This window comes from Anarhichas minor, unplaced genomic scaffold (genome assembly GCF_050575085.1).
Source record: "Anarhichas minor isolate MPS153535 unplaced genomic scaffold, ASM5057508v1 ptg000028l, whole genome shotgun sequence".
NCBI classification, from domain to species: Eukaryota; Metazoa; Chordata; class Actinopteri; order Perciformes; family Anarhichadidae; genus Anarhichas; species Anarhichas minor.
This window is the reverse complement of record NW_027466474.1, coordinates 6840094-6852245: the sequence shown is the minus strand read 5'-3', so window position 1 is coordinate 6852245 and position 12152 is coordinate 6840094. Positions and strand designations below refer to the sequence as shown.

At 42.4% G+C, this 12152-nt stretch overlaps 1 protein-coding gene across 1 annotated transcript in view; it reads left to right on the top strand.

Annotated features, from left to right (window-relative positions):
• Window positions 1–8143: 8143 nt before the first annotated feature.
• mid2 (midline 2) overlaps window positions 8144–12152 on the top strand; it is a 103505-nt gene continuing 99496 nt past the window's right edge. Inside the window, exon 1 of the mRNA XM_076103633.1 lies at window positions 8144–9254. The gene's annotated coding sequence lies outside the window, so the exon portion shown is untranslated. The remainder of the gene's footprint in view (window positions 9255–12152) is intronic.

Sequence of the window (12152 nt, the reverse complement as noted above, 5' to 3'; positions counted from 1 at the left end):
AAAAGGAAAGAAGGCTATTAGTATTAGATGTTCTTTACAAATAAGAAGCTTATTAATCATGGAATAGGGCCGAGCCAGTGTTAGCATGTTGTATTCAGGCTATGCTTTCATCTGTGATGTGACACAGTTCACTAGAGCTGTTTGCCCCCTACTGAGGAAATAAACAATGAATCATTTTACACTTACAGTTAATATTGCATCGTAAAGTAAAAGTGTTAATCCTGAATGTTATGTTACGGTCGATATGGTGACGTGTAGGATTCTGTGAAACCTGATTCTTAGGTGAATAAACATTTCTTGTTGCATCACATCAACTTAAACTTCATTAGATGAGGATACACTCGTTTAGTTGAGTACATTGTAAAGACAATCAAGCAGTTGGAAGATGAGCCGGTGGCCTTTCTTTTGAGGTAGATACTATTTGAAAGACACCAACAAGGCTGTTGCTCAGCGCTGACTGGTATCTGACTGGCTGAGCTCTGTCTCAATGATTATCCAACACAGCGGTAGAGGAAGATCAGCCAGTGGCTCGAAGATGCCGATCCAGCTGGGTTACCTGCTAAATAAAACATTGGCTGATCCAGCAAGATTATCTGCTTGTTGCACTGCCTGTTTAACCATGCTGTTCAGTGTCTCTATATTCCCAAAATAACACTGACCCAATTATCAAAGTTTTGTTTGGTAAGAGTGAGAAGATTCATTTTCTGAGATTTATTTTCCAATATCCAATATTATGTCAATAAAAAGGACATTTTGCCAAGGAGACGAAAATATATACTAAAAATAATCAACCTCTACCAACAGGTACAGCCGTGGCTAACTGTTAGCAGCCAGTGCGCTAGCTATTGGCACATGAATTGCCTTTTTACTACGTCTACTTTAATGTCGCACAGGCAAGGTGGAACCCACCACAAACGATGTAAAATAACACAATACAATATAGATATACAACAACAAGAAACATGACAATCGATCTTTATGTGATATTCCGAAAGAATATGAATTTATGATATTGTTACGGAGGTATTTACTTTTTGTGACTGTTGAAATTAGACTCATTGGAGAAGCACTGATGCCTAATTCAAAAGCTGATGAAAGAAAATGTGCTCAGCGATAATGAAGCCCCCGTGAGAGTTTCAGCAGGGCGAGAGGGACAGCTGCTTGGTAGAAAGCCATTGTTGCTGTCTGTTTGGGTGAACCACAGAAATAGGCAGAATATGTTACACATTATGTGGTAGGTTAAAAACAACCGTTTGTTCAGCCTGGTGTGTTCCAAGGAAGTCCTCTGCACATGACGGAAGCATCAGATACTGCTGAGATGTGTCACATGTATTATTGTCTCAGTAAGAGAATCGGTGATGTATGTACAGTGAGAGGCTGATGCTTAAATGATTCATGATTTTTAGAACAAATTTTGCATTGAAGCTGCTCACCCAACTCACTCCTCAAGGTCATACTGTTTTAAGACAGAATAGCAAATATGGGATTTTCCGAAATATAAGCAGGATCAGTATTAAGAACGTGTATACCGAAGCCTAAAATGGGAATACTTCTCCACAAAATGTGATCAAGGTTGTCCTCACTTGTCATATGTTGGCTTTGTTGGGGCATCTGCTGCTCATGAAATGAAGAGCAGCTCAGCAGCTGTGCAGGTTATTAGTGTAGCAGCCAAGCTCAGGACAACACTACCATGAAAGCGTTACTGCAGTACTGCTGCTGTGTGGCTGAATTGAGCAAAGCTAACAGATTTTGAGCCTGACTTTGAGCCAACTCTGTAAAGTTGGAGGTTCTTAGTTAAAAGGCGAGCCCAGTCCTCCGAGTACAGACGCTATACGGAGAGCCTTGGAGCTGATAATTAAAAGTGCATCCGACTGAGGAAAGAAGTCGACAGTCATTAAGGTGAGAGGTTCAGCCTTATTGAACAGTCTACATAGGGACTGAGACCCGGCCGTCGCTGGCGCCCCATTACAGAGGAGCTTGGTTAGGAGCCACACTGAACACCACAGTCCAAGTTCAATACATCACAGAGTCCCTCTCATTAATTTCACAATGCTAAACTTGTAATTTAATTTAGTGCAAATGTCATACTGAAGTGCTGTGTGCGACCGCAGCTCGCTCACACACCCGCTGCCACATCTTTGAAAGTGCACAGGATGAGATGCTGGCCATCAGCATGGGTGTTACTACAGCTCTCAGACAGATCCTTTTTTCATGCATAGGCAGACAAGATAAGAATAACTTCTATTTGGTTCCAAAGAAAATTAGACTGTGGAGGCTTGCAATTCAGTCTGTAAAAGCAATTCATCAGTGTGAACAACCCAACAATCTGATTTCACAACATAGCTCATGTTATTGTGTATAATAGAACAGTGTTAGTGTCAGTGTTAGTTGTATTTGCATCTAAGCATAATCTCTCCAAAATAAACATTTAGTTATGTGATTAAATTGGAACCCACCTAATGTCAGTAATAATCTACTCATGCCAGCAGAAAAAAACAGACAATGCCACCTGCTATTTGTAGATAGTCTAATAGAGTGTAATAGTATAAAACAGTAAGGGAATGCAGTAAATGAGCAAAACTCTTAAAATGAATGAAAACGTAATATTCCATGGTAACGTTGGTCGTTTCTTTTGTAAACAATGCATACTTGTCGTGTGTTACATTCCAGATAAAACAACAAAAAAGACCTGCTCTTCTCACGCTGGGAAAAAAATGCTGATGGTTGACGTACAATGTTTGTATTCTGCTGTGAGTGAGGTCATACCAGGAAACGGGGCGAGGATGTGTGAGTTTCCCTGGCGATACAAAGTGGCTCCTGTGTGTTGCTGTGTAGCTGATAGTGTGTGTGTGTGTGTGTGTGTGTGTGTGTGTGTGTGTGTGTGTGTGTGTGTGTGTGTGTGTGTGTGTGTGTGTGTGTGTGTGTGTGTGTGTGTGTGTGTGTGTGTGTAGCTAATTCTGGAAGAGGCAACCAACGCCCTTTCTCATAAAACATTCACCCCAAGAAGTTCTGTGTTTTCCAAAAAGTTCCCACCGAAAGGCTTTCTAGCTTTTTGACATCGTGTCATCCAAAACAAGGATGTGGCAAATTGGTTTCATGTGATTTGTGTAACACCAGCATTGTCATCTGATATCCATTCGTTAAGTGCTTATCTTGAATATTGATAGTGTTTACGGCGTTTGGTCTGTTCTGTTCCGTCAAAGCCTTGACAGTTCATTTATCTAGGTCGAGTTGACTGAGCACAGCGACAGCCTCGGTTCAGGCCGGATAATTGAATATAGTGAACTTGTCGTCACTCTTGTCCTTTGTGTTTTATTTCAGCCAAACTGTGTGAGCGGTGTTCAGAACTCATTAGCCCGTGTACATTTTACCACTGACATTTATCTGTGCCTGGTATTCCTTTTTTTGGCATGTTAATAGTTGATTTGTGGTGGATTAGAAAAAGCAAGTCATTTTATTTTATTGGACCAAGACAGAAATGGTGTTGATGGAATGTCTAATTGTATTTGTCAAGTATTAAGTGTGGATTGTGACCAGAAAGGGGTCAGCCCCTACAGCAGCTAGAAGAATGTGGTTTGGAAAAGTGAAGGACGGCTAATGTCAAGGTGCATTTGTGCAATTTGCAGTAGAGGATTGAACTGGGCGGATCCCGGTGGCCACCAGCAGGAAACTGTGGTTGTGAGGACTTTTCTTGAATTAGTTAAGATAAAATAAATATATATGACTCAATCAGGGCTATAAAGTGTTTGTTGACTAGTCTATGTAAATGGGGTACGGCTTGTCTGTGCTTAATCCTTAAAGACATACTTTAACGATGGAATCTATGAATAAACCTGACTTGACTTGATCAAATGTTGACATGCACGCTTAGTATCAGGGTCAGAGAGACCTCATTCACAAACACAAATGTTATGCTAAAGTCTTATATGGTTGTCAGACCAGACTGTGGTCAGAAAGGCCTTTTATCTACATCAAAGGCTCGTTGCTGCTCAACACATGTTGCTCACACAAGATTAGCTTCATCTTCTCACAAAAATCACTGGCTAAAGTGGAAAAAAAATCAGTATATCAATACAAAGTTTTACTTTTGAAGCAGTGCTTCTGCCAGACTGCAAGTGAAGTTGGAGAAGTTCAAGTACAACCTTTGGGTAAATGACACCAGACAAGATGAAGAAAAGGCACATCCTTTTTGTTGGATCAATTATTACATCTGAGCTTTTAACCACATGAATCCCTTCACTTTTTGTTTCATGCTATGCTCCCAATTATCACATTCATCCCTTTTGTCTGTTAGGTTTTACTCAGCAGTGAAAGTGACAAATATATCAACTAGCCGAGCTGCGGTGTCTGGCTTCTAGCAGGGTACTCTCATCAAAGTGAAATCACTGTCTGTCTCTTACCAGAGTGTGTTTCGGACCTGTGAGGGAGGGACAGAACATCTGAGTTATTTATATTCACAGGTTGGATATTTTTCCCTGGGTGTCGATCCTGACTGTCTTTACTTTTCCGACTCCCACAGGAAGAGAATTGTGGGCTGGAAACCAAATTTTTTGTAGTAGCTTAAAACTAAAGTAGGCAGAAAAGCACCAAGTGAGAAAGCCTTGTTGTTATGCTGTTCACAGGTTAATGATAAACCTGTTTCCACGTTGTGTGCAGTATTTTCCTTTGAAATCAGAGGGACCTCTTTGGCATCACCAGCCCATGTAGCCACATGTATGAATGTGCTGACCCCTGGTCTTCACTGCCACACCTGTTTCTATTCAGAGGATCCAAATGTTCCACTCAGATGAAAGAGTTTCCTTTCGTGAAAACATTGTGAAGGTTAAAGGAGACATCCACTTTTTACATTGTTGGTTGGATCAATCCATCCGGTCTGTGTGGTGCTTGAGGGGTGTGTTATTGAGGTTGCTGCATGAATCTGAGGTATCGAAACGAGCCATTTGGTCCTTATATAACCGGAGAGTGTCACGGGATTTCACGGATAGGACCCAAACGCAAGACCACAGGAGACAGAGTATGGTGAAACAGACTTTATTTAGCCAGAGTAGAGAGGACAGAAAGGTGTGTGAAGGTGTGGAGCCCGTGGTCCGACACCAGAGAGCAGATCGACGGTGTGAGTCCCGTGGCTCGACACCGGAGGGCTGGTAGCTCGACGGTGTGATGTCCCGTGGCTCGACACCGGAGGGCTGGTAGCTTGACGGTGAGATGTCCCGTGGCTCGACACTGGAGAGCTGGCAGCTTGACGGCGTGTGTAGTCCGCTAACACAACGGAGGGCAGAGCGGCGGTGAGTAGTCCGTAAACACAGAGGGCACGGGGGATTCCCGGACCGACGGACACCGGAGGCAAGCGCTCGAGGGAGAAGATGCAACGGGGTTGAATCGGGTGAAAGACGGTACGACCTGACAACCCCAGACTGCAGGACCAGAGTTTATATATTGCCAGGGGTATCGTTATTGGGACCTGAGTCTGGTGTGTCAGGCTGCAGGAGGTGATCAGCTGGAGTGGCTGCAGCTGTGTGGCCATGGGAGGTGTAGGGTCTGACAGGGATCCTGACAGAGAGAGAGCTGTGTCTGTTTTCTCAGCATGAATTAAGCACATTTTCAGTGAGTGTTGAGCTTTACCTGGGTTATCTCTTGTCACCGCTTCTCTTTGTGGTCTTCATCGACAAGATCTCAATTGTCTGGGTTTGGGGACCTCAGAATCGCCTCTGTGCTCTTTGCAGATGATGTGGTTCTGTTGGCTTTATCAGACTGTGACCTCCAGCACAAGCTCGGCAGCTGCCAAGTGTCAGTTGAGGTGGTTTAGGCCTCTGATCAGGATGTCTCCTGGGAGCCCTTTGGAGGTTTTCCTAGACCCCGAGGTAGACCCAGAACATGCTGGAGGAATTATACATCTCATCTGGCTTGAGGAGCTGGAAGGAGTTGTTGGGGAAAGAAATGTCTGGTAGCTCTGGGCGATAAATCGATCTTATAAATTACTTTGAATTCATAATTAAATAATGGATTTTCACTATAATTCGGGTAATTACGGAGTAGAACTGGCACTGCTTGCCTGTGCTTGCATAGTTAATAGTAAACAGGTGAGTTCTCTTCAGACACAGGTAAAGAAATCAACATGGTTGCATGTGCTCTCCTCAGCAACCTCGAGCAAAACACTGTCCTCTGTAAAGTTTATCTAAAGTCTATGGCAACTAAAAGCAGCAGCTCGACTAATTGATTCCAGCCTCTCAACCAGATGGAATATGGAGCTGGATGACCCTCTTGCTGGTTCCCCGTCAGCTGCAACAGCAACGGAGAACAGAGTTGCGTACAAGACAGGGACGGTGTATCCGCATTGCTGGACCGTTGTACGGTATGTGAATGGAAACGCATCCAACGTGCTAACGCACATTCGCAGTAATCTGGCCAAGAAATATCCCTCCATCGCAAGTGCCATGTCAGGGTTAGCTGTAACGCCTGGACTACTTTGATTAGCCTGCTGCCATGGCCACCCTGCCCCAGATATACAGCAGAAAATGGATGGATGGAAGTCAACGATCAGCAATGTATTCCAAGAGTAACTCTATGATAATGATTTAAATTACCATATAGATTGTAGAGTAGAGTAGAGTTTTTCTCATAAATATTTGTTATCCTGCCACAGAATTCACTCATTTAACCTGAGTCCAGATATGACAGGGCAGTGATGGCAATCTTTAATCAAATTGGTCAATGCTGGTGAAGGCATGTTTATATGTTGTTTTTTTAAACTTACTTGTTGCCAACCTGCTTTCGTCTGTTTTAGTAAGTTTCTACATGTATTTCTACAGCTACTAGAGAATGACTGAGCTTTGTTTTCTCACATCAGAGTAGGTACAAATTGGCTGCTCTTCAAAGGCCCTGAAAACTTACTGCTGAGTTTTTGTTGAAAATGATTCCACTATCAAAGTCTGATACAACACAACATCACATTGTCAGCGGTCGTCTGGGGAACATGGAAAATACATCACTAAGCAAAATAAGTTGCCTTGAAAGTCAGGGTTTGATTTCCAGAATCTGTTAGTGTCAAGTGTTTTGATTTTGGCTTTAAACTTGAACTCTCAATGTCCCTTAATTTCGGGGCTTTGTTTTGACATCGGACCCTTTTATGGGTTTCCGCTTCGAGATTTACCAGTGAGGTAAGATTTGTAATATTAATCAATAAGTCATAATTCTCAAAGCCATAAAACTAGACTATATGCTGTCACCAAGTCCTGTATACTGCACCTGCTTGCAGAATAGAAAGACATATTGTAGTCTATTCTAATTCATGTCACGTGCACAAGGCTGTAAGATTTGTTGGGTGATCACATTATCTGTTTATAACTGCTAATTGATATGATCACTGAAATAAACCATTCTCACTGGTCATTATGTAGCAGCAGTAGCAGATAGTTGTGAGCTGGCATAGACACTAATCTCACATTTACATTTAGATATTCGACATTAACTGACACATACATCCTGACCGAGTGAATGAGTGCAGCGCCAATGATAACTGTTTATTAGGACGATGTTTATCTGAAGTGTAGAAACAAAATAGAAATAAAAAAAACTGTTAACTGTTATTAACTGTGTACGGTTTGAAAACACAATGTAAATTCAAATGTATTTTTCAGAATTAAAAGGTTTTGCCTCTCTTTGTATTCGTCTCTTTTGTCTGATAAAGAGACTACTTACTTACTTGGCATTCAGAGGAGATGAAAACTTGTTGCACCACTTTGTCATCCATTGACAGGCCTGTTCTCTTCTTATTGTCTCTTATTGGGCAATCATAATGGTTCCTCGTGGCACATCGATGCACATCAATGATTAAGAGACGGTGGATGACAGGAGGAGAGATTGGCAGCAAGCAGCGATGTCGTTCGTAACTAATCGTGGTTTTGTTTGCACAACTCATGTGAATTAGTTAATATGCCAAATCATGAGCTGTATTGAAAATGAATGAATGCTTACGGAGTGATTTTATAAACATAATTCATTATTCCGAGTGCAGCAAATATACCTAATTGACCAATGTGAACGAAGTGATTGCACAAATATCATTTTTCCTCTGTGTTTTCATCTGTATTCACGTAAAACATTCCACATGGTCCAAGAAATGTCAAAGCAACCAAATAGTTGATACGCAGGAACATCAAAAATATCAAACACAACAACACTGTCTTAGTGTTTTACCGAATAGTACAAAATCCCCAGTATTCAGAATCTGGAGGCATTTTCTACACAGCTGCTCAACACAGTCTGTTTTGCAAAGTCTTCCTCTCCGCTCACTAGATTCCCTCCTGAACAGGTTGGGAACAATTGCTTATTAGGACCGACACGATGGGTTATGAGTCCTGTATTCTCCGAATATTTCATGCTGACAAAAAAAGTAGCACCGCACCTGGCTGGACCTCAAGTAAACAAAGCCCTGATTGTTCATGGTGGGACTTCTTCTGTGTTGACTGCATGCTGTTGCCTTTGTTTAGCTGCCTACTGGTGTAAATATTTAACTGCCGCCTCTCTGAGGCCAGATCTCACTTGAATTCCTGTTATTAGTAATATACAATCTGAGGCATTCTATGAAGTGTAATAAGCCGGAAGTAGTGATCAAATCCCTTCAAGGTTGCAAATGCATTGTTTTTTTGTTTTTTTGAATGTGTGTGCAGGACTTCCTTTTCATTTTTTGGAAATGGAGGGTATTTTGAAAGATTATGTTGTCTTGGCTTAACACGAGTCTGATTTACTTTCACTATATGAAATTATAATATGAAAATAATGTGTCGAAAAGGAAGCGATTGGCTGTGAGGAGTAGGAGGGCTACCTTATTTATGAATGACTAGTTCTTAGATAGTAGGCAACATGACGTGACATATTGTGTTCCATATGACCGCATTGTCTTTACATTGTTTATTTTACCAGAAGGATTACTTATGAAATCTCCACCTCGAGCACCTATAGAACACCCAGTGTGTGTGTGTTTGGGAGACATGAGTTCAGCATGTGAGTCTGTCACAGACTATTGCTTGTCATTGCTGCCATCCGCAGCCTACTGTGAAATAATTGTCTGTTTTGAACTCGAACATGTGGTTTCATGCTAATCTGACTTGTTTTCTCATTATCCTCCCCCCCCCAACCCTTCCCCTTCTATCCCTCCCTCTCTGCATCTCTGTCTCACCATCTCTCCCTCTCCAGCCCAGCGTCGTCCACAGTGGTGCTGCTCATTGCTAACTAGGCTGCCTCCAAGCCCACAGGTACGTTCCCTCCCCCCTCCTCTTCCTCCACTTCATGCTCTATTTTTAACTCCACTCTGCAGGATCCTTCCCCATGATTCTGCCTCTCCAACCCCAACTTGCATCCCTGTCAGCACCTAACTACCATTCCAGCCGAGTGGTAGGAGCCTGTGGACCAATACCTATTTATTAATTTATGCCCATGCTTACTCTTCTATTTTTTTTTTTGTGTGTGTGTGTGTGTGTGATGAAGAAGCGCTGCCTCAACCTAATTCGTATGCTTTACAGTATGAGAGGGCACATTTTTTGTTTCCATAAGATTAGATGCTCTTTTCAGCTCGAGATTTATCCTCTTTTTACATCATATTAGTAGAAGTATAAATGAAGTGTAAAATGATGATAACATAGTGGGGGAGTTGAGGTAGAAGATGGAAGGGATGAAAGAGGAGGGAGGATATAACCAAGGTCATGATTAGGATTCAAAGGCTCAATATACATGTGATGCACCGAAACCTGCTGAGAGCCACACTGACTTAAATGACTGGATTAGCAGTGGATACGTTCATTCATGTCTGAAGGGGTTTGCTTTGTTAAGCTGCCACCTTGCCTCGCATGGAGCCCGGCAGCCGCCTCGGCCCCCCCGCTGAGTGGAAACATAATGCACTTGTTGGACTGTATAGCTGGAGTCCGGGGCCTCCTCAGCCCCCCCGACTCAGCCTCTTGTCTTTTAAGACAGCTTGACTGGCTTTTCCCGGTGCATATCCTCCTGACAAGAGCTTACAATACATAACCTCCTCCAGCGGATGAGTGCCGCGCTCTCGAAGCTATCTGTGTTTGTGTGGAAAAAGCTTTTTCACTTTATTATACACAGGTTGAGAGGGTGTGCATTTCTCTCACAAAAACAATTGTTGTTGAAGTTATTTACGTGTCTGTGATGGTAACGAATAGCTTGAAATGGATTGGACTTAGCATAGCTGTGAAAGCTTGACTTTACCTTAGTGACATTTATATATATATAAACGTCACGTATATTTATTTTGAATTTTTTTTTTTGATATCTGTTTTTGCAAAAATAAGTTAAAACATTGTTATTATAGAGAATAACTGTATTAGGATGATGCAGCTTGCAGATGAAGTTTACAGATGCAGCTATAGCTTTCCAGGTGGCATGAGTGTTTTATCTCAACCCATCGTAGGGGATCCCTTAATGGACATAAAGTAAATGAAGTCATGCATCATTTATTCTCAGTGATATACTTTCTATTTAGTGGTTGTCACCCTTGGGCTTGCAAGGCTTATTGGACGACTACAGACTAAAGAACAATCTATTTTTCTTGTGAGCAAAGGGGTTTAGTTCCCATGGTTACACTGTTTGTCTTTGATGTGAAGCATTTACGTCTATTATGAACTTGATCAAGGTTATCTTTGATAAAGAAGGGAGGAGGGACGGAGAGAGAGAAAAGGAATATGAAAAAGGCTAGATCGAGGCTCATTTAAAAGTCATTGAAGCCAGGCTTCGGCCTATTGGCGAGCATTGTTTGATTTTAATGATGGCCTCTCAGGAACAGATTACACTTTAAGTACCTGCTGACTTAAAAGATGAATTTCCATTTTCTGTTGTGTGATACAGACAATTGAGAGGGCTGGCCATGTCTTGATATAAACAACATTTTGTCAACACGGTCTGACTCGGTAATGATCCTTGTCTGTGCTCCCAGATGTGTCATTTAGGACTAAGGACAGACCTGCCTCGCATTATTCCTCCCTGATTTTCCCATGCAGAACCTATACGCTGGTAAACAGCTATGAGAGAATCCATTTGTCAAACTCACAGTCCTTCACGGCTATAGACAACGGCTGTCAATGGGAGGCTTTTGAGTTATTATGTGCCTTACCAAAAGGAGCATGCAGCCTGTTTTTTTTTGGAGAGGTTTCTGAAGGATTTTACGCACACAAGCACTCAAATACACACACACACACATTTACTCTCTGCCCTCTCTTTGTCGAGGAACATCAGACACTCTCCGAGTGCTCAGTCTTTGCCTGTCAAGGAGGAACACTCTGCAGCAGATGCAATAGGCCAAGCAGTGCATTCTGGGATAATGCACACGCTGCCAAAGTTGTGATGTTGCATGCTGCACTTAGTATAGGCTTTGAATGAACCGCAATCATTTCAGTGCACTCCCATGCTTTACGATACAGCCCATTCAAATTTTTTAAATTGCTCAATCATAAAACCATGCCCTTTTAATAATCCAGTCTATGACCCACTCTTTTTTCCCTGTGTTGTTCTTCTATGCTAAGTGGTAAATATAGCAGGAATGCAACTTTTTATGCAAACTTAGGTACTTCCAATGATCGACCCATTCTGTCCCAAGAGTGAGTCCCAACTAGCTGTGTTGGCAGTACCCTTGTAAATTGGTTCTCCTCTATGAGCCACAAGGGTCTCCCTGTCTCTCATCTTTCTGCTCCACTTTGACTTCCCCCTTCTCTGCTCTCCATCTTTTTCCTCTGATGTCACTTTCTCACTCATCTTCATTTATGCCCTCTTTTATGAGCCTGGCAAAAGCATAAATAGATCATTAATAACAGAGAGGCAAGTTTTTTTTCATTTCATTTCCCTTCCTCTCCGCTTGTCTCATCCCTCCTCCCTCCTCTGCTGCTGTGCCTTCTGACAGCCGAGGTACCCTGCAGCCTGCCTTGGCCAGGTACTGCACTAGATGAAAGGTGTGCAGCCAAAGCTCTCGTTCAAAGATGCCTTCTGCTGCATCCCTGCTCTCCATGGGCACTCAGTTGTCCCTGCCAGGCAGATGGAGAGAAAGAGGGCAATGGAAGGAGAGGGAAAGAAGGGCAAAGGAGTGAAGGAAAGATTACCAGAGACAAACGTAGAGAAAGAGAGAGTGAGATCTTGAAAATATG